The following is a 24869-nucleotide window of genomic DNA, read 5'->3' on the forward strand; positions in this document are numbered from 1 at the left end:
ATACACACACACATACACACATATACAGACACACATACACATACACACACATTCACACATATACACACACATATACACACACATATACACACACATATACACACACATACACACACATACGCACATATACACACACATACACACACACATTCACACATATACACACAGATATATACTTACAAACACACATATACACATAGATATATACACTTATACACACACACATACATACAAACACACACATTCACACATATACACACACATAAACACACAGATATATACACTTATATAAACACTTTCTCTCCCTATAAGCTCTCATGCATGCACTCTCACACAAATACATACTCCCTCTGGGACACACATAAACACTCACACATACTCTCTCAAACACACTCACAATCAAACAAAACCACATACGCACACAAATGCACACTCTCTCACATACACACACACAAAAATACATACACATACCTACATACACACACATATACACATTAATATACCCACAGAAATACACGCGCACACACACACACATACACACACATATACACATACATACATACACACACATATACACACACATACACACAGATACATAAACACACATATACACACGTTAATATACACACACATATACACGCACACACATATACACACACACACACTCACACATATACACAGACATATTCACACAGATATATACACTTTCTCTCACTCTCATGCATGCACTCTCACACAAACACATATTCCCTCTGTGACACACATAAACAAGCACATGTGCACTCACACATACTCTCTCAAACACACTCACAATCAAACAAAACCACATATGCACACAAATGCACACTCTCACAGCCACACATAAAAACATCCACACACAAAATAAGACAACATATGCACACATACACTCATAAACAGACCCATATACACAAATACTAATATACAAGTACACACAAACCTAAGCACACACATATATACACATACACACATGCATATACACACACATACATATGCACACATACACTCATAAACACACCCTTATACACAAATACAAATATACAAGTACACACAAACCTAAGCACACACATATATACACATACACACATGCATATATACACACAAACACACATACATATGCACACATACACTCATAAACACACACAAAATAAGACAACATATGCACACATACACTCATAAACAGACCCATATACACAAATACTAATATACAAGCACACACATATATACACATACACACATGCATATATACACACATACATACATATGCACAAATATACTCATAAACACACCCATATACGCAAATACTAATATACAAGCACACACATATATACACATACACACATGCATATATGCACACAAACACACATACATATGCACACATACACTCATAAACACACCCTTATACACAAATACTAATATACAAGCACACACATATATACACATACACACATGCATAGACAAACAAATACACACACAATAGAGCCATGCACATTCATAAGGCATTACTTTATTTTACTATTTTACCACAATGCTAATGTAAAGCCTTAGGGCCAGATTGCAAGTGAAGCACTAATTAACACTCCAGCTCAAGTGTTGATTTTGCTAGAAGTATGCATTTTGCACTTGTCGGGCTGCGCTGATATTATTAGTTGAAAGTAAAGTATTTTCCCTCGCGCATTAACCCAATGAGCACAAAAAGTAAAAAAAGTAGAGAAAACACCCTACTCCTTCGCAAACCCAATTCTCAAGTGTGCTAAACTGATATAAAAATATGCATATTTCACATTCCAATGTTCTGCACATAGCAGAATATGTTCTATTTATTTTTAAATACATATTTCTATATATATATATTTGATTTTTTTGGTACAATAAATACTGTATTTTTATATATATATATATATATATATATATATATATATATATATATATATATATATATATACAGTATATAGGGATATCTATTTATAAAAACTTAGAACATATTCTGCTATTTGCAGAACATTGGAATGTGAAATATTTACAGTAAATACAAAGTTAAACACTTTATTAAATATGAATATTGCATAAATATGATTTTACCTGTTTTTATCTAGTAAACTGCAAAGGGCTCCAATGCACTTATCTATATGTCTATACGTGTGTACATATGTATTTATGTGTTTATATGTGCATATATGTCAGTAAATCTGTATATATGTTACAGTTAAAGTGCAGAAACAGTTAATGTGCACACTACCTAGCTAATCTGCAGATTAACTGATTTGCTCAGTTAAAGTGCAGAATCTGCACTTTACCTAGGTAATGTGCACATTAACGGCTTCCGTGTAGTTAAAGTTGGAAACGTTTGTTTCTCTCATGTAAACTGTTTATTGAAAAAGAAGCCGAAGAATTCTCCGATTTCAGCTGAGGGCAGATACGCTCCAGAGTGCTCTGTTCTAATCAGAGCCTCGGGCGCTGCAACTGCCTCTGGGAACCTTACCATGGGTCCCAGCCCGCACGTCTTGAAATTCTCTGTCTGGGAAATTATCTATTGAATCTATCTATTTATTATAGATTTGATAGAAAGATAGATAGATAGATAATTTCCTAGACAGAGAATTTCAAGACGTGCGGGCTGACACCCATGGTAAGGTTCCCAGAGGCAGAATGTGAAATATCTGCCATTCTAGTTGTAATGTATCTGTGATAATACAGTTGAAAAACAAATAAAACACTTTCAAGCACTTTAGCTTTTTAGAAAAGTTTGTTTCTCTCATGTAAACTGTTTATTGAAAAAGAAGCCGAAGAATGTTCCGATTTCGGCCAAGGGCAGATACGCTCCAGAGTGCTCTGCCATATCCAGTCATTCTCTTGCAACTCTCAACACGCATGGAGGTAGTAAGAGAGAGTGGTGAAATATAGTTAGTTTTTTATCTTCAATCAAAAGTTTGTTATTTTAAATAGTACAGGAGTTGTACTATTTTATCCCAGGCAGTAAATAGAAGAAGAATCTGCCTGAGTTTTCTATGATCTTAGCAGGTTGTAACTAAGATCCATTGCTGTTCTCACATATGTCTGAGGAGAGAGGTAACTTCAGCGGGAGAATGGCGTGCAGGTTACTCTGCTATGAGGTATGTGCAGTTACCATTTTTTCTAGAAATGGAAAATGCTAGAAAATGCTGCTGATACCGGATTAATGTAAGTTAAGCCTGAATACAGTGATTTAATAGCGACTGGTATCATGCTTACTCTCAGGGGTAATACCCTTATAAAATTGCAATATAAAACATTTGCTGGCATGTTTAATCATTTTTATATATGCTTTGGTGATAAAACTTTATTGGGGCCTAGTTTTTTCCACATGGCTGGCTTAAATTTTGCCTAGAAACAGTTTCCTGAGGCTTTCCACTGTTGTAGTATAAAAGTTACAGTTGTTGCAGTTAAAATTACAAACTGTGACATCCAGCTTCCCTCAGGAGTCCCCTGTATGCTATAGGACATCTCTAAAGGGCTCAAAGGCTTTCCAAAGTTGTTTATTGGGCAAGGTAGGGCCACAGCGGGCTATGGCAGTTTGTTGTGTCTGTTAAAAAACGTCTATATCGTTTTTTTGATCCGTTTTTTTAATTAAGGGGTTAATCATCCATTTGCAAGTGGGTGCAATGCTCTGTTAACTTATTACATACACTGTAAAAATTTTGTTTGATTTACTGCCTTTTTTCACTGTTTTTCAAATTTTGACAAAATTTGTTTCTCTTAAAGGCACAGTACCGTTTTGTATATTTGCTTGTTAACTTGATTTAAAGTGTTTTCCAAGCTTGCTAGTCTGTACAAACATGTCTGACATAGAGGAAACTCCTTGTTCATTATGTTTAAAAGCCATGGTGGAACCCCCTCTTAGAATGTGTACCAAATGTACTGATTTCACTTTAAGCAATAAAGATCATATTCTGTCTTTAAAAATTTTTATCACCAGAGGAATCTGACGAGGGGGAAGTTATGATGACTAACTCTCCCCACGTGTCAGATCCTTTGACTCCCGCTCAAGGGACTCACGCTCAAATGGCGCCAAGTACATCTAGGGCGCCCATAGCGATTACTTTACAAGACATGGCGGCAGTCATGGATTATACACTGTCAGCGGTATTAACCAGACTGCCTGAATTTAGAGGTAAGCGAGATAGCTCTGGGGTTAGACAAAATGCAGAGCATACTGACGCTTTAAGAACCATGTCTGATACTGCCTCACAATATGCAGAAGCTGAGGAAGGAGAGCTTCAGTCTGTGGGTGATGTTTCTGACTCAGGAAAGATGATGCAACCTGATTCTGATATTTCTACATTTAAATTTAAGCTTGAACACCTCCGCGTGTTTCTCAGCGAGGTTTTAGCTGCTCTGAATGACTGGGATACAATTGCAGTGCCAGAGAAATTGTGTAGACTGGATAAATACTATGCAGTGCCGGTGTGTACTGATGTTTTTCCAATACCTAAAAGGTTTACAGAAATTATTAATAAGGAATGGGATAGACCAGGTGTGACGTTCTCTTCCCCTCCTATTTTTAGAAAAATGTTTCCAATAGACGCCACCACACGGGACTTATGACAGACAGTTCCTAAGGGGGAGGGAGCAGTTTCTACTTTAGCAAAGCGTACTACTATCCCTGTCGAGGACAATTGTGCTTTTTTAGATCCAGTGGATAAAAAATTAGAAGGTTACCTTAAGAAAATGTTTATTCAATAAGGTTTTATCCTACAGCCCCTTGCATGCATTGCTCCTGTCACTGCTGCTGCGGCGTTCTGGTTTGAGTCTCTGGAAGAGGCTTTACAGGTAGCGACTCCATTGGATGACATACTTGGCAAGCTTAGAGCACTTAAGCTAGCCAATTCCTTTGTTTTCTGATGCCATTGTTCATTTGACTAAACTAACGGCTAAGAATTCTGGTTTTGCTATACAGGCGCGCAGGGCGCTATGGCTTAAATCATGGTCAGCTGACGTGACTTCAAAATCTAAGCTGCTTGACATTCTCTTCAAGGGGCAGACCCTATTCGGGCCTGGTTTGAAGGAGATTATTGCTGATATCACTGGAGGAAAAGGTCATGCCCATCCTCAGGACAGGTCCAAATCAAGGGCCAAACAGTCTATTTTCGTGCCTTTCGAAACTTCAAGGCAAGTGCGGCATCAACTTCCTCTAATGCAAACAAGAGGGAACTTTTGCTCAGTCCAAGACGGTCTGGAGACCAAACCAGACTTGGGACAAAGGTAAGCAGGCCAAAAAGCCTGCTGCTGCCTCTAAGACAGCATGAAGGAACGGCCCCCTATCCAGTAACGGATCTAGTAGGGGGCAGACTTTCGCTCTTCGCCCAGGCGTGAGCAAGAGATGTCCAGGATCCCTGGGTGTTGGAAATTATATCCCAGGGATATCTTCTGGACTTCAAAGCTTCCCCTCCAAAAGGGAGATTTCACCTTTCACAATTATCTGCAAACCAGATAAAGAGAGAGGCATTCTTACACTGTGTACGAGACCTCCTAGTTATGGGAGTGATCCATCCAGTTCCAAAGGAGGAACAGGGACAGGGTTTTTACTCAAATCTGTTTGTGGTTTCCAAAAAAGAGGGAACCTTCAGACCAATTTTGGATCTAAAGATCTTAAACAAATTCCTCAGAGTTCCATCATTCAAGATGGAAACTATTCGTACCATCCTACCTATGATCCAGGAGGGTCAATATATGACTACAGTGGATTTAAAGGATGCTTATCTTCACATTCCGATAACAAAGATCATCATCGGTTTCTCAGGTTTGCCTTTCTAGACAGGCATTACCAATTTGTAGCTCTTCCCTTTGGATTAACTACAGCCCCAAGAATCTTTACAAAGGTTCTAGGATCACTTCTGGCGGTCCTAAGGCCGCGGGGCATAGCAGTGGCCCCTTATTTAGACAACATCCTGATACAGGCGTCAAACTTCCAAATTGCCAAGTCTCATATGGACGTAGTACTGGCATTTCTGAGATCGCATGGGTGGAAAGTGAACGAGGAAAAGAGTTCTCTATCCCCACTCACAAGAGTTTCCTTCCTAGGGACTCTGATGGATTCTGTAGAAATGAAAATTTACCTGACGGAGTCCAGGTTATCAAAGCTTCTAAATTCCTGCCGTGTTCTTCATTCCATTCCGCGCCCTTTAGTGGCTCAGTGCATGGAAGTAATCGGCTTAATGGTAGCGGCAATGGACATAGTGCCGTTTGCACGCCTACATCTCAGATCGCTGCAACTATGCATGCTCAGTCAGTGGAAAGGGGATTACACAGATTTGTCCCCTCTACTAAATCTGGATCAAGAGACCAGGGATTCTCTTCTCTGGTGGCTATCTCGGGTCCATCTGTCCAAAGGTTTGACCTTTCGTAGGCCAGATTGGACAATTGTAACAACAGATGCCAGCCTTCTAGGTTGGGGTGCAGTCTGGAACTCCCTGAAGGCTCAGGGATTGTGGACTCAGGAGGAGACACTCCTTCCAATAAATATTCTGGAAGAGCGATATTCAATGCTCTTCAGGCTTGGCCTCAGTTAGCAACTCTGAGGTACATCAGATTTCAGTCGGACAACATCACGACTGTGGCTAACATCAACCATCAAGGGGGAACAAGAAGTTCCCTAGCGATGTTAGAAGTCTCAAAGATAATTCGCTGGGCAGAGACTCACTCTTGCCACCTATCAGCTATTCATATCCCAGGTGTAGAGAACTGGGAGGCAGATTTTTTTAAGTCGTCAGACTTTTAATCCGGGAGAGTGGGAACTCCATCCGGAGGTGTTTGCACAATTGATTCATCGTTGGGGCAAACCAGAACTGGATCTCATGGCGTCTCGCTAGAATGCCAAGCTTCCTTGTTACGGATCCAGGTCCAGGGATCCCAAGGCGACGTTAATAGATGCTCTAGCAGCACCCTGGTCTTTCAACCTGGCTTATCTTGGAAAGTTCTGTTTTTGGTAGTTATTTCCTCAGCTCGTAGAGTCTCCGAGTTATCTGCTTTACAATGTGATTCTCCTTATCTGATCTTCCATACGGATAAGGTAGTCCTGCGTACCAAACCTGGGTTTTTACCTAAGGTGGTATCTAACAAGAATATCAATCAAGAGATTGTTGTTCCATCCTTGTGTCCTAATCCTTCTTCAAAGAAGGAACGTCTATTACACAATCTGGACGTGGTTCGTGCTTTAAAGTTTTACTTACAAGCTACTAAAGATTTTTGTCAAACATCTGCTTTGTTTGTTGTCTACTCTGGACAGAGGAGAGGTCAAAAGGCTTCGGCAACCTCTCTTTCTTTTTGGCTAAGAAGCATAATCCACTTAGCCTATGAGACTGCTGGCCAGCAGCCTCCTGAAAGGATTACAGCTCATTCTACTAGAGCTGTGGCTTCCACTTGGGCCTTTAAAAATGAGGCTTCTGTTGAACAGATTTGCAAGGCGGCGACTTGGTCTTCGCTTCATACTTTTTCAAAATTCTACAAATTTGATACTTTTGCTTATTCGGAGGCTATTTTTGGGAGAAAGGTTTTACAGGCAGTGGTACCTTCCGTTTAAGTACCTGCCTTGTCCCTCCCTTCATCTGTGTACTTTAGCTTTGGTATTGGTATCCCACAAGTAATGGATGATCCGTGGACACCTTACAAGAGAAAACACAATTTATGCTTACCTGATAATTTTATTTCTCTTGTGGTGTATCCAGTCCACGGCCCGCCCTGTCATTTTAAGGCAGGTAATTTTTTCATTTAAAATACAGTCACCACTGCACCCTATGGTTTCTCCTTTCTCTTGCTTGTTTTCGGTCGAATGACTGGATATGGCAGTTAGGTGAGGAGCTATATAGCAGCTCTGCTGTGGGTGTCCTCTTGCAACTTCCTGTTGGGAATGAGAATATCCCACAAGTAATGGATGATCCGTGGACTGGATACACCACAAGAGAAATAAATTTATCAGGTAAGCATAAATTGTGTTTTTTGCACTTTAACTAGTGCCTAGTAGGTAATGTGCAGATTATCTAGGTAATTTGAGAAATGAAACAATTTTTCTGCACTTTAACTGATCACCCTAGTTAATCTGCAGATTAGCTAGGTAATGTGCACATTAACTGATTTCTGCACTTTAACTGTAACGTATACACATATAAATACATAACTACACATGTACAAACACACACACACACACAAACACATATATATATATATATATACACCTACATATACAAATTTAGAGATGTTTATGTTAAAGTCCTTTGTCTGCCTTTTTTTTCTAACACATGAGATCTAATATCTTTAAGCCTTTATAACTTTTATGTGCAATATTTTTTTTAAATAATTTTTATTAGATGGTGTTATTATAAATGTAACTGTACTTGTTAATGTATTTTTGATGTGTGTTGTGCAACTTTTTAGTTTCTCGAAACAGTTAACCAGAGCTCTGAGATCACGGTAATCATTCTAGCATAAATCTTGAGCACAATTGCATTTACTTTCTACTACTAATATGAGCGGTAAGCCCAATGATGCAAACCCCTTATCGTTTGCGTGCAAATGTTAAATTGCGCTCCACTCATAATCTAGCCCTTAACCCCTTGGCGACCAAGGATGTGTCAGGAACTTCCGACAAAGGGTGTCAGTTAAGGACCAAGGACGTGTCTGACACGTCCTCGGGTAATCTGAGCGCTACAGCCACTTAAACAGTATTGCAGCGATGCCTTGATGTTGAGGCATCCTGCAATACTGTTCCTGACTGCCGGGCTCCATTTTAATCGCTCCCACGGAGTGATAACTTCCGATTTTTCTCCACGTGGAGCCCAGCAGTCAGGCAGAGCATTGTAGGCAGGTTTCTGATGCTCTGTAAGTGCCCTAAGTGCCTTGGTGGGTCAAGGCACTTAGTAAAATAACATAATATACATTTTAAAAAAAATATATATGTATTTTTAATAAAATAGCACAATATGCCCCCATATATATCCCCCCTCACCCATGTGGCCTCAAAGATGGTGATGCCCAGTGCATCATGGGGCTTTTGGGGGTGTCTCTAGCCTGCCTCATCATAGGGGCAGGCTAGGGTAATCCAATCTGAGCTTCCCCCTATAATTTAATTTTTAATAATAAAGTATCCCATTTGTCTGATCATTTTTATATTTTTAAATATTGACTCTGACTAGTGTGGATCTCCCTCCCTCTCCTCACTTGCATTTTTGTGGGAGAGATCTGTGTTTAGGAGAGAGAGATTTATTTAATATATTTGTGAAAAATTGTGAGACCCAAAGGTTCTTTTCAGAGCCATCAACCCTTAACTTGCCAGTGATCACTATAAATCACTGACAGCAGCACATTTAACCCGAATGTTTTCTTTCATGATTCAGATAGATAGTAACATTTTAAACAACTTTCTAATTTACTTCAATCATCTAATTTGCTTCATTCTCTTGATATTCTTTCCTGAATAGCATATCTAGATAGGCTCAGTAGCTTCTGATTGGTGGCTGCATATATTTGCCTCATGTGATTGGCTCACCCATGTGCATTACTATTTCTTTAAGAAAGGATATCTAAAGAATGAAGCAAATTAGATTATAGAAGTAAATTGGAATGTTGTTTAACAGTGTATGCTCAATCTGAATCATGAAAGAACATTTTTGGGTTTAATGTCCCTTAAGGACCAGGGCTATTTTTAGATTTGTTTGTGTTTAGCTGTAATTCTCCTCTTACTCATTTACTGTACCCACAAATATTAGATTATTATTACACATCTACAACCACCAAAAAACACCCATGCTAAATAGTTTCTACAATTTGTCCTGGGTTTAGAAATACCCAATGTTTGCATGTTCTTTGCTTTTTTTGCAAGTTATAGGGCAATAATTACAAGTAGCACTTTGCTATTTCCTAAAAAAAAAAATTCCCAAAATGAGCGCTAGTTACATTGTAACACTGATATCTGTCAGGAATCCCTGAACATCCCTTTACATGTATATATTTTTTTTTAGTAGACAACCCAACGTATTGATCTAGGTCCATGTTGGTATATTTCATGCCACCATTTCACTGCCAAATTGCGATCAAATAAAAACAATCACTAACTTTTTCACAAACTTTTTCACAAACTTTAGGTTTCTCACTGAAATTATTTACAAACAGCTTGTGCAATTATGGCTCAAATGGTTGTAAATGCTTCTCTGGGATCCCCTTTCTTGAGAAATAGCAGACATATATGGCTTTGGCATTGCTTTTTGGTAATTAGGCTGCTAAATGCCGCTGCGCACCACACTTGTATTATGCCCAGCAGTGAATGGGTTAATTAGGTAGCTTGTAGGGAGCTTGTAGGGTTAATTTTAGCTTTATTGTAGAGATCAGTCTCCCACATGACATATCCCACCCCGATCCCTCCCTGACCCCTCACAAACAGCCATATTCCCTCCCAAATCCCACAATTGTGACAGCAATCTTAAGTACTGTCAGAAAGTCTGCCAGTACTAAAATAAAAGCCTTTTTTTTTTAAAGCATTTTATTTTTAAATACATTCATGGTTTCTGCAGTGTAGGTTCCCCCCTAACCCCACAACCTCCACAATCCCCCCCAAACAGCTCTCTTAACCTCCCCCCTCTTCTTATTTGTGGCCATTTTAGGTACTGGCAGCTGCCTGCCAGTACTCAATTTCTTAACAAAAATGTGCTTTTTTAATTAATTTTTTATTTAACCCCATTTTTCCGTAGTGTAGCTGCCCCCCTCAATATTGTACCCCCTCCAAGATCCCCTTTCAAAAGTAATATTTACCCTCTCCCTCCTCCCTCTCACTCTCACATAGATGTACCATTAATCGTGTGCGCGTGCACACGAGCGTACACCCCTCATGCATGTGCGCAGGCTCCCGCCCACCTTGCCAGAACTAGTCCAGCGATGGGCCGCCCACCCACCTCCCTGCAGCTGCTCCCACCCACCAACGATTGGCAGCTCTCTGCATCGGTGTGCCAAAAAGGGCAGTGATGCCTCAATATTGAGGCATCACGGCAACACCTTGAAAGCGGCTGGAAGCAATCAGGATCACTTCCAGCTGCTTTAAACCCCTAACGATGTACAGGGTACGTCGCTGGTCTTTAAAGACCAGTTTGTGTATGACGTAGCCTGTACGACGTGTGTCGTTAAGGGGTTAAATTTAAATTTTGTGTTGATTTTTTTTTTAGTATTTTTTTTTCTATGTGACAGATAAAAATAATTATAAAAAGAGAGAGAGATGCACTCAGCTGAGACAGAACAAAAGCTGGAAAAACTTCCGTGCCTGTTCATTTTATTATAGTGTGCCACTCAGGTTGCAGTCTCTTTTTGCACACTATGCCCCTTCACAGAGAAAAAATATCCTGTAGCATATCAGTCTGACCCTGCCCAATGACAGTCCAGCACCGAAATACCAGGCAATTCTTCTCTGAACAAGAGAAACAACAACCCCAGACGATCGTTTTGGCCTTTTGTGGGCCTCATCAGTGAGGTGCAGTTGTATCTCTCTAAGGGCATGTGTGCAAGGAGTCCACATCTGGTTTCCCCTTTTACACCTCACTGACGAGGCCCACAGCTTTTGTTCTGTCTCAGCTGAGTGCATCTCTCTCTCTTTTTATATTTACAGATAAAAATAAATCATGTCACAGAGAATATATAGTGCTGAGGAGGCGTATGCCATCCTTGAGTCAGAGTCAGATGCCTCTATGACTGATTCAGACCCCAATTCTGACCCTGCCATATGCACATCCTTAGATACAATCTCAACTGATAGTGATGAATCTGTGGCTGCTATCCCCCCTGCCAGAAGGAGACATGTTGCTTCAGTTGCCATAGCTACTGAAGAGTGGGTAACGCCTCATCACCAGAGGCCAGATATCCCACCCTTTACTGCAAATCTGGGCATCAATGTGGATGCGGCAGGATTTAGCCTAAACAGTTTATGGAGGTGTTTCTGGGCGACGATGTATTGGGGAACATTGTCGCCCAAACTAATTTATATGCCCATCAGTTTCGTGCTGCCAAGCCTGACACTTTTTTGGCAAAGCAGCAATGGGCTCCCATCGATGTGCCAGAATTTAAAAAATTCTGGGCATTGTCTATGCTTATGGGCATCATAAAGAAACCCTCCATCCGCTCCTACTGAAGCAGTAGTCCCATTTGCTCTACCCCCATTTTCTCCCAGAGTATGTCAAGGAAGAGGTATGAAATGATTCTTCATCCCAAGTTTGACAGGCTGTATAAAATCCGCCCCCTGATTACCTACTTTACTGCCAGATTTGCAGAGACTTATACATCTGGAAGGAATATATGTGTGGAGGAATCCCTGATGAAGTATAAGGGAAGGCTGGTATTCAAGCAGTATATTCCTTCCAAGCACTCCAGGGGCTCGATCCGATATACGGCGTAGTTTTCGGCGCAAGCGAGAGAACCCGCGCCGCCCGTAATTTCACCTCACAACTCGACCTATACAATATACTGCGCTGTCAGATGCAAAACTGGCATATGTAGCAAAAACCGGCGATCAACTAAAATATGCGCAAATACACATTTTAGTCGTCGCAAGTACTTACGCCAGTATTTTGTTCACGTAAAGTCTCAATAAAGAGTAGTTTGATGCAAAATAGGCTACGAATCGTAAAAAATAACCGCAAGTTCTAAAAGATGCGCCCCGTAATTAGAAGGTGTTCTAAATTATAAGAAGGTGTTATGATCATATGAGCCATCCTAGGTTTTGCTTTCAACTAAGAATACCAAGAGAACAAAGCAAGTGTTCTAATTAAATATGAAAGTAGTTAGAAATAACATGCCCTATTTAAAAGGTTTTCTTTGGAGTTGACTGTCCCTTTATATATTTTGGCATCAGTACCAAGCTTTGTTAGCATTAGAATAAATTACACCAGTGGGTTCTAAAGAGATGAAGGTAATCCAATTTACATTAAATAAGCAAGTACTCTCCTCCTCTCTTGTCACCTCATCACACTCCCGTTTACAGGACTTCTCCAGACTGGCTCCCATCTTGTGGAACTCTCTGCCTCGCTCCACAAGACTCTCTTCTAGTTTTAAAAGCTTCAAGTGCTCCCTAAAGACTCTACTGTTCAGGGACGCATACAACCTACGCTAACCTTTCCTAATACCAGTTTCTCTCCTCCACTGCAATCCCCTGAACCCCCTTAGCATGTAAGCTTAAAAGTCCAGCTGTTTGTAGATCACCTTCTTAAGAGCTGACTACAACAGTGCAACTCTTGACAGGGCCCTCTACCCTATAATTGTTTTGTTGTACTCCCCCTTTGTTTATAGCGCTGCGGAATCTGTTGGCGCTCTACAAATAACCGATAATAATATATGTCCCCAATGTGATAAAGTACCTACAAGCTCAATCCATTTGACTATTTCAAATACACAAATAAACCTTAAAAAGCAATATCATAGTATATTGTCCCTTTAACCTTGAGATGTTGCTTAAATGTATGTGTTTGTTAAGGCTTCCAGGGAGTTACGTTGGTTTTTTAGTCAGTGCAAGGGCTCCTGCGCCTGCAATTTGTGGCGAGATGAGAATGGAGTAGATTTTCTGAAATCTGCGCGCGTAAGTCCTTACGCTGTATATTGGATACCAAACTGCGCGTGTTTTGTATGTCAGTCTAAGGGTAAAAATAATACGGGCGAAGGCAGAAATATACGCGCGTAACTTCTAAGTTACGCCACATATGGGATACCAAACCCGTGCAAAATTTGGCGTCGCCGGCTTTTGCGGGCGACGATTTATATCGGATCGAGGCCCAGATATGGAGTAAATGTGTATAAGCTCTGTCAGAGCGAGACTGGGTATATTCAGGCCTTCTGGGTGTACGGGGGAAAGGATATTCACCTTGACCCTCCAGGCTGTCCAGAACATGTGGGAACCACTGGCAAGATTGTCTGGGACCTGATTTTACCCCTGATGAACAAAGGGTACCACTTGTATTTAGACAATTTTTATACAAGTGTCCTTTTGTTCAAGCAACTGTATTTTTTTGCTACAGTAGCTTGCAGAACAATTCGAAAGAACCGCACAGGTTTCCTAGGACAACTTGTACGCACCCGGCTAGGAAGGGGGGAGACCTCAGCTCTGCACCAAGTGGAGCTGTTGGCAGTTAAGTACAGAGACAAGAAGGATGTATACCTTCTTACCACTATCCACACAGAGAGGACTGTGGAGGTATCCGTACTTGGTAGAGCAGAGAGCACAATGAAGCCAGTGTGCATCAAGACTTATAACCGTCATTTGGGTGGGGTTGATCTAGCAGATCAGCTGCTGCAGCCCTACCTAATTATGCGGAAGACAACGGCCTGGTACCAAAAGGTTGCAATTTACTTAATGCAGATTGCAACCCACAACGCTTTTTTGTTGTTCAATAAAGCAAACCTGGAAATGAAACTGACTTTTTTACAGTTTTAGCTCCAGATCATTTCCAGGATTTTGTACCAAGATGCACCTGCTCCCTGGGCAGAGTTGGGGCTACCCATTTTATTTTCAAAATCCCCCCTACTTCGGTGAAGCAGAATCCTCAGAAAAAAGAGTCTGTACCAAGAGGGGGCAGAGAAAGGACACCACCTTTTACTGTCCTGATTGCCCTGGACAGCCTGGACTCTGCATTGGGGACTGCTTCAAGCGGTATCACACACTGGTAAATCTTTATTTTTTTTTTACATTTGCCGTTGTGTTTCTTTTGTGTGGGTGGGGGTTAACTGTTACTGAGTTTGTTTGTTTTTTACTTTTACTGTGCCAGACTGTACTCAGGGGGTCTTGCAGAAAACAACCTGGAGTGTTAATTCTTGCAATAACTTACAACAGGCTCTCCTAAATCATAGTCAAAAAGCAATGTGTGTGTAAAAATGAAAGTTGAAATATTACCACCATACACTTTCTCCAATTTATTTGGCTAAAATGGTTGCATCATAGGCATCTAAGCACTCCATATACAATACCTTGGGGTGTCAACGTTTCAAATATATAAAATTTCATGGCAATAAATAAAACTGGAGTATGCAATATGCCCCAAACTAAAGATAGGCCTATCAGAAGAAATACTCACTTTGAACTCAAATTACAAGTCATACAATTGTAACTGAACCTTACCGAAATCCTGTCAAAGCTATGCATGGGGGGCATGAGTTTAATCAGGGGTTCTTACAGCAAACAACCTGGAGTGTGGTCTTGCAATAACTTACATTACAACAATCTCTCCTAAATCATAGTCAAAAAGCAATGTGTGTGTAAAAATGAAAATTTAAAAATTACCACCATACACTTTCTCCAATTTTTTTGGCTAAAACAGTTGCATCAAAACACTCCATATACAATACATTAAGGTGTCAACTTTTCAAATATATGCACATTCATGGCAAGCAAATAAATTGGGGTATGTTTGAAGGCCTCCCAAAAAGATAGGCAAAGATTATATGTTAAATTTGAAAAAAAATCACAAACACATGTCAGAAGTTTGGCACTGCACCCCCCAAAAAACCAACAAACCTATGCATAGGTTGTATCACTGTACTCAGGAGATGTTGCTGAACACATATTGGGGTCTTCCTGGACAGTAAGACATAACAGGAACCGAGAAAAATAGGGCCTTTTAGCCCCCTGAGAACCCGACAAACCTATTCATGGGTGGTATCACTGTACTCAGGAGATATTGTTGAACACATATTGAGGTGTCTTTTTGGCAGTAACACATAACAGGAACTGAGAATCCATGCCTAAAGTACAATGTGTGTGAAAAATAACACAAAAAATGACTACCCAATAGTTTGACAAAGACTAGTGGTTGAATTAGTGCATGGAAAGTGTTAAAATACCAGCATTTGAAATACCTTAGGGTATCTACTTTTCAAAAATATATGGTTTGATGCAGGTAAATTACGTTGGCCGGCTTCAGAAATGTCCCAAATAGGACATGGGTGCATGATGACAGATGTGAAAATTCCAAGTTGAAGAACTGGAATGTGCCCCCTAAAAATAAGGCCTTTTAGCCCCCAGAGAACCCAACACACCTATACATGGGTGGTATCACTGTACTCAGAAGATGTTGCTGAACACATATCGGGGTGTTATTTGGCAGTAACCCTTAACATTCTCAGTAAATGTATTCTTAAATTGCTATTTTGTCAAAAAATCACCACTTTTTTTTACTTTGGCATAGATTGGTGGTAAAATGGTTGCATGAAAAGAGCCAGAATACCCCAAGTTTAATACTTTAGGTTGTCTTCTTTTAAAATATATACATGTGAAGGGTTATTCAGGGATTCCTGACAAATATCAGTGTTAAAATGTAACTATCACTAATATTGAAAAAAATAGTTTGGAAACAACAAAGTGCTACTTGTACTTATTGCCTTATAACTTGCAAAAAAAGCAAAGAACATGTAAACATTGTGTATTTCTAAATTCAGGACAAAATTTAGAAACTATTTAGCATGGGTGTTTTTAGATGGTCGTAGATGTGTAACAGATGTTGGGGGTTAAAGTTAGAAAAAGTGTGTTTATAAGATAGGATGAAAATAATATCTTTAGATAGTCCATTTAATGGCAAGAAAAACTGTATATAATATGTGTGGGTACAGTAAATGAGTAAGAGGAAAATTACAGCTAAACACAAACACCGCAGAAATTTAAAAATAGCCCTGGTCCCAAACGGTAAAAAAATTGAAAAGTGCTGTGGTCACTAAGAGGTTAAAGGAATAGTAAATTCCAAAATAAACTGTCATGTTTCAGATAGGGCATGTTATTTTAAACAACTTTATAATTTACTTTTATCATCAATTTTGCTTTGTTCTCTTGTTATTGTTAGTTGAAAGCTAAACCTGGGTAGGCTTATATGCAAATTCCTTAGCCCTTGAAGGGTGCCTCTTATCTGAATGCATTTGGCAGTTTTTCACAGCTAGAGGGCGTTATTTCATATGTTTCATATAAATAGCATTGTGCTCACACACATGAAGTTATTTAAGAGTCAGTACTAATTGGATAAAATTCAATTCAGTCAAAATAACTGAAATAAGGGGGCAGTCTGCAGAGGTTTAGATACAAGGTAATCACAGAGGTAAAAAGTATATTAATATAACTGTTGGTTATGCAAACCTGATGAATGGGTAATAAAGGGATTATCAATCTTTTTAAACAATAACATTTTTGGTGTTTACTATCCCTTCAATGTTTGCATGATATCAAATTGAAACTAATGCATTTGTTTGTAAAATAATTTGTTTGTTTGCTTTCTCTGTGTCAGTGTTGCATATTTAGGTGATTTTACCAAGTATAAAATAATTTATTAAAAAATTAAAGAAATATAGGACCATATTACTAGTGGAGTGATATCGTTTTCACGTGAGTGATATCGGGTTTTCCCGTTAAATTGCACTCGTATTACAATTTGAAAGTAAACGCGATCGCTTGAGCACAATTGAAGTAAATGGTCGTCTGGGTTAGGGTGTCCTTAGAGCTGTGGTTAACTGTTTCGCTAAACAAAAAAGTGTCACTAAACACATAAAAAATGAATTACACAATACAGTTACACTCATAATAGCGCTATCTAATTAAAATGATGCACAAAAAAGTTATAAGGGCTCAAACATACGAGATTTTAGGTCTTGGGAAAAAAAAGGCAGGCAAAGGGCTTTAACATAGACAAACATACATATACATGGCTAAAGATGGTTATGTGTATATATATATATATATATATATATATATATATATATATATAAGAACTCAGAAAGGGAGAGCACTCTCAGGATTTGTGTAAATTGCATAACAGCAAATAGAGTATCATTTATTGTTCATAGCAGCAACATAGTAAAGTCGTAAGTCGACGTTTCGGCTTACATAGAAGCCTTCATCAGGACAAATAGAAAACTCAAAACGGCAACCTGTGCTGTGTTCAACGTACCAGGAAAAACAGAACAGAACTGTTTTTCCTGGTACGTTGAATACGGCACAGGTTGCCGTTTTGAGTTTTTTATTTGTCCTGATGAAGGCTTCTATGTAAGCCGAAACGTCGACTTATGACTTTACTATGTTGTTGCTATGAACAATAAATGATACTCTATTTGCTGTTATGCAATTTACACAAATCCTGAGAGTGTCCTCCCTTTCTGACTGAGTTCTTATCTACATTTTCATAGAGGATTGCACCCAGGTCCTGTATTAAGTACCAAAGTTGGGGCGCTGGAACACATGCTATTGGGGGTATATATACATATATATATATATATATATATATATATATATATATATATATATATATATATATATATAGTGGAAAAATGTAATATGTAGTATATGCTTGTATTTGCTAAATGAAGACCTTGTATAGGAAAAAATATTTTTGTATCATAGGTCATAAAAGGTAGTTATGCTTAGGCATTAGAAAATGCATTCAGCAAAGTAACCTAAAGATTTAGGTAAAAAGAATTCCTCTGGCACAAAAATAATTGAATTTAAACTAAGTAGCAGAAGGCTAGAATATCTAGAAATTAATGACTCATTCTGAAATAAATAAATAGATACTTGTGCGTGTCAAAAAAGGGTTACATCACGTTTGTTAGTGGCCCATATAATAGAAATGCTGGTGGATATATATGTTTGAAGATTCTCCACCGTTGCTGGTACGTTAAGTTATTATGCTAATATGTATAGAAAAGCCCAGTAATGCCAATGTAAAATAAAAGCACAGATATACAGCTATACTTAAGCAAATGCTATAAAGTGTCTTATAGAAAGGCACCAACACATGTATCAAGCTAATGAATGAGTAATGTATAGTCTGCTTTAAGCTATAGTATAGTTTCCTATGCAGCGTAACGCTTATTTTAGGCATAGGTAAATATCAATTTCAGATAAGCATAAAATGTTACAACATATTCAGCGTATTAAATGCCCTTTTAGAATCTCAGCCACCCTCACTTAGTGCCAGAAATAGGGCTGAGATAAGGATATACGTATTTTAGGCTTGAGTAAATATCAATTTCAGCTGAGTATATGAATGGAGCCTATGTACTAAGTTAAATATATCTTAATCAGGCTAAATAAACATCATAACAGCCATATCCGTTGGCAATACTCGGTGAATCAAACATAAAATGTTTACAAGCAATTTCAGCACAAAGGATGCCTCTTTAAAAATCTCAGCCACCCTAACTTAGTGCCAGGAATGTGGCTGAGATAAGGATATATAGGTATCAAGTTAAAGGTAAGTATAATTGTAAACAAGTAATGAGCAAGTTAAAACAAATAAGCTCCTTGACATTCATTTGCGCCCATGTTAAATTGTGTTTGTATTACAATTTAAAAGTAATCTCTATCACTTGAGCACAATTGAAGTTAATGGTCGTCTGGGTTAGGGTGTTCTCAGAGTTGTGGTTAACTGTTTTGTTAAACAAAAGTGTCACTAAAGATTTTAGCAATTCATTGCACAATACAGTTACACTTATAATAACACTATTTAATTAAAATGAATACAAAAAATATTGCACAAAAAAGCTATAAGGGCTCAAAAATACGAGATCTCAGGTGTTAGGGGAAAAAAAAGGCAGGCAAAGGGCTTTAACATAGACAAACATACATATACATGTCTAAAGATGTTTATGTATGTGTGTGTGTATGTATATATATATATATATATATATATTTATTTTTTATGTATACATATGTATTCAAGTATTTATGTGTCTATATATGTGTTTAAATACATATTTACACATATAAACACATAAATACATATGTAATATATATATATATATATATATATATATATATATGGATACAAAGAACTATGAATAACAGCGCTTTGAAGATAGTATATGGACTTTAAGTAAGTTATTATTCAGTCCTAATAAGACCTGTAGTGCTACCTTAATAACCTGATAGAGTATTCTTGGCGGCCCCGCCACCAAAATTACAGAGTCTGTAAATTGAAATGAATGTGAAGATTGGTGGTAGGCGCAAGAACAGGGCTTATAACTGAAAGTTATTCAGTAACTGTAATGGAGCCCTTTGCAGTTAAGTAGATAAAAACATGTAAAATCATATTTATGCAATATTCATATTTAATAAAGGTTTTAACTATGTATTTACTGTAAATATTTCACATTCCAATGTTCTGTACATAGCACATTATGTTCTATGTATTTCAAAATAGATATTCCAATATATCTGAATATATTTATACCTATATACAATCATGTAAATACTGTATATTTATGCAGTATATATGTATTGTACCAAAGTAGCTTTAGATATATGTAGAAATATGTATTTATAAATAAATAGAACATATTCTGATATCTGAAGAGCATTGGAATGTGAAATATTCATATTTTAATGCCGGGTTAGCGTACTGGAGATTATGCGTTCGGGTTAGCGCATGAGTAGGTTTTATTCATTTTTTTCCATTGTTTCCCCCCTTTGACTTCTATAGGGGAATAGGTTATTACGCACATGGTATTCTAAGTTTGGTAAGTTTGGCTTTTTGTGCGCATCAGGTTAGTGAGTGAGCAATAACTTTTTACTTCCAACTTGTAATATGAGCATAACACGATGCATGCATAAAGCGCAGTTAGCACGCAAGCGAATGCGCTAAATAGCACTCCACTCGTAATCTGGCCCATTGTGGCCATTTGACTAAAGAGCTAAAGCCAAGGGCATCATTTATGCTTATGAGAAAAAAAAAATAATGCTATGGGGTCAATTTATTATTGTGTGGACAGACATGATATGATGTAGCGTATCATGTCCACCACACATAGATAAATGCATATGCTGTCGGCATTTACCATTGCACCAGCATTTCTTGTGAACTGCTTGTGTAATACCACCCCCTGCAGATTCGCGGCCAATTGGTTGCTAGCAGAGGGTGTCAATCAGCCCGATCTAAATCCAGTGAGTGCAGTCCTTCATTGAAACAGACTGTAAGTACTACCGACTTGGCACCCTGGTTGAAGACCCTATTGCATTGTGATTGCAGATACACACGGAGGATATATATACATGTGTGTATGAGTGTTTATACATGTGTGAGTGTATATACATGTGTGTGTGTGTGTGTATATATATATATATATATATATATATATTTGTGTGAGTGTGTATATATATATATTTATATATATATACATGTGTGTGTATGAGTTTTTATACGTGTGTGAGTGTATACATGTGTGTGTGTATGTATATATATATATATATATATATATATATATATATATATACATGTGTGTGTATGAGTGTTAAAAAATTTGTGAGTGTATGAGTATATACATGTGTGTGTGTGAGTGTATGTGCATATACGTGTGTGAGTGTTTATACATTGTGTGTATGTATGTATGTATATGTATGTGTATATATATATATATATGTGTGTGTGTGTGTGTGTATGATTGTTTATACATGTGTGAGTGTATGTGTATATACATGTGTGAGTGTTTATACATGTGTGATTGTGTGTGTGTGTTTATATATGTGTGAGTGTATGTATGTATACATGTGTGAGTGTTTGTGAGTGTTTATACCTGTGTGAGTGTATGTGTGTATACATGTGTGAGTGTGTATACATGTGCGAGTGTATGTGTATGTATACATGTGTGTGTGAGTGTTTATACATGTGTGATTGTGTGTGTGTGTGTGTGTGTTTATATATGTATGAGTGTTTGTGTTTATAGTTCACTGGACAGTTCAGTTAAACACCATTTTTCAGGTGCATATAACTTTGGATCTTTTATGTATATTTAAAGTGACAGACAAACACACACAACGCACACATACTTTTAAGGGACAAATAACAGTTTTAAAGTTATAGGCACACCACACATACAGTCTTAATGGCAAACATGCACACACAGTGCACTCATCTTCAAAGGAAGTACTCACACCAAGCGCACATAATCTTAAAGTGACAGTCACACTCCCAAAAAGAGCACCCAAATGCAATCTTAAAGGGACAGTGTGTGTGTGTTTATACCTTAAATGGACAGTCTACACCAGAATTGTTATTGTTTAAAAATATAAATAATTCCTTTATTACCCATTCTCCAGTTTTGCATAACCAACACAGTTATATTAATACACTTTTCCCCTCTTTTATTACCTTGTATCTAAGCCTCTGCAGACTGCTCTCTTATTTCAGTACTTTTGTCAGACTTACATTTTAGCCAATCAGTGCTGACTCCTAGGTAACGCCACAGCCATTAGCACAATGTTATCTATATGGCACACATGGTTTGAGGGACACAAAGGTTCGTTGGGTAAGTAGGCTTTGGGTACACAGAAAGGAAAGCTGATACAGTGAAGAAGAGTACTGAGATTCTGAGAACAGATGGTTAGAGAGAAAGTAGAAGGATGTGTTAGTGAGGAAAAGGAGCGCTCAGATAGTAAAAATGTGCTTATGAGAGTAGGTAAAGGCATGTATATTGTCTGACTGTAGGGTGATGTCATGGGTAATGCCATTGGTGATGCCACTAGTGATGTAATTAATGATGTCATGTATGATGTCATCAGTGATGTCATTGATTATGTGGTTAATCTAACTAGATTGTATGGTAAACCACTAAGAAATCACAACTAAGTGATTAGTCTATAGTAAAAAACAATTGCAAGGTTCATCAATTTTTTTTTCAAAGAATGTATTAGGAATTAAATAACATATGTTGGTATTTTAGCTTAAATAATGTTTCTCATCCTAACATCCAGTCCAATTGATACAGGACAACTCTACCAGTGTCATGTGACTTGTTAGTGTTACAAGGTCTCAGGTGTGAATGGGGAGCAGGTGTGTTAAATTTGGTGTTATCGCTCTCACACTCTCTCATACTGGTCACTGGAAGTTCATCATGGCACCTCATGGCAAAGAACTCTCTGAGGATCTGAAAAAAAGAATTGTTGCTCTACATAAAGATGGCCTAGGCTATAAGAAGATTGCCAAGACCCTGAAACTGAACTGCAGCACATTGGGCAAGACCAAACAGCGGTTTCATAGGACTGGTTTTACTCAGAACAGGCCTCGCCATGGTCGACCAAAAAAGTTGTGTGTACGTGCTCAGCGTCATATCCAGAGGTTGTCTTTGGGAAATAGACGTATGAGTGCTGCCAGCATTGCTGCAGAGGTTAAAGGGGTGGGGGGTCAGCCTGTCAGTGCTCAGACCATAAGCCGCACACTGCATAAGATGATGCACAAGAAAGGCCGCAAACAGTTTGCTGAAGACAAACAGACTAATGACATGGATTACTGGAACCATGTCCTGTGGTATGATGAGACCAATATAAACTTATTTGGTTCAGATGGTGTCAAGCGTGTTGCTGCCACTAGGTAAGGAAAACAAAGACAAGTGTGCCTTGCCTACAGTCAAGCATGGTGGTGGAAGTGTCATGGCCTGGGTCTGCATGAGTGCTGCTGGCAATGGAGAGCTACAGTTCATGAAGGGAACCATGAATGCCTACATGTACTGTGACATACTGAAGCAGAGCATGATCCTCTGCCTTCGGAGACTGGGCCGCAAAGCAATATTCCAACATGATTATGACCCCAAGACGACCACAGCCTTGCTAAAGAAGCTGAGGGTAAAGGTGATGGACCTTGCAAGCATGTCTCCAGAACTAAACCCTATTGAGCATCTGTGGGGCATCCTCAAACGGAATGTGGGGGAGCGTAAGGTCTCTAACATCCACCAGCTCTGTGATGTCGTCATGGAGGAGTGGAAGAGGACTTCAGTGTAACCTGTGAAGCTCTGGTGAACTCCATGCCCAAGAGGGTTAAGGCAGTGCTGGAAAATAATAGTGGCCACACAAAATATTGACACTTTGGGCCCAATTTGGACATTTCCACTTAGGGGTGTACTTACTTTGGTTGCCAACGGTTTAAACATAAATGGTTGTATTTTGAGTTGACAGCAAATTTACACTGTTATACAGGCTGTACACTCTCTACTTTACATTGTAGCAAAGTGTCATTTCTTCAATGTTGTCACATGAAAAGATATAATAAAATATTTACAAAAACGTGAGGGGTGTACTCACTTTTGTGAGATACTATATATATATATATATATATATATAGTATATATATATATATATATATATATATATATACACACATATACAGGGAGTGCAGAATTATTAGGCAAATGAGTATTTTGACCACATCATCCTCTTTATGCATGTTGTCTTACTCCAAGCTGTATAGGCTCGAAAGCCTGCTACCAATTAAGCATATTAGGTGATGTGCATCTCTGTAATGAGAAGGGATGTGGTCTAATGACATCAACACCCTATATCAGGTGTGCATAATTATTAGGCAACTTCCTTTCCTTTGGCAAAATGGGTCAAAAGAAGGACTTGACAGGCTCAGAAAAGTAAAAAATAGTGAGATATCTTGCAGAGGGATGCAGCACTCTTAAAATTGCAAAGCTTCTGAAGCGTGATCATCGAACAATCAAGCGTTTCATTCAAAATAGTCAACAGGGTCGCAAGAAGCGTGTGGGAAAACCAAGGCGCAAAATAACTGCCCATGAACTGAGAAAAGTCAAGCGTGCAGCTGCCAAGATGCCACTTGCCACCAGTTTGGCCATATTTCAGAGCTGCAACATCACTGGAGTGCCCAAAAGCACAAGGTGTGCAATACTCAGAGACATGGCCAAGGTAAGAAAGGCTGAAAGACGACCACCACTGAACAAGACACACAAGCTGAAACGTCAAGACTGGGCCAAGAAATATCTCAAGACTGATTTTTCTAAGGTTTTATGGACTGATGAAATGAGAGTGAGTCTTGATGGGCCAGATGGATGGGCCCGTGGCTGGATTGGTAAAGGGCAGAGAGCTCCAGTCC

The 24869-nt window shown here is 38.7% G+C and overlaps 1 protein-coding gene across 1 annotated transcript in view; it reads left to right on the plus strand.

Annotated features, from left to right (window-relative positions):
* Positions 1-24869, plus strand: part of LOC128655881 (uncharacterized) — a 44214-nt gene that overhangs the window by 818 nt on the left and 18527 nt on the right. The window lies entirely within an intron of this gene.

This window comes from Bombina bombina, chromosome 4 (assembly GCF_027579735.1).
Source record: "Bombina bombina isolate aBomBom1 chromosome 4, aBomBom1.pri, whole genome shotgun sequence".
NCBI lineage: Eukaryota > Metazoa > Chordata > Amphibia > Anura > Bombinatoridae > Bombina > Bombina bombina.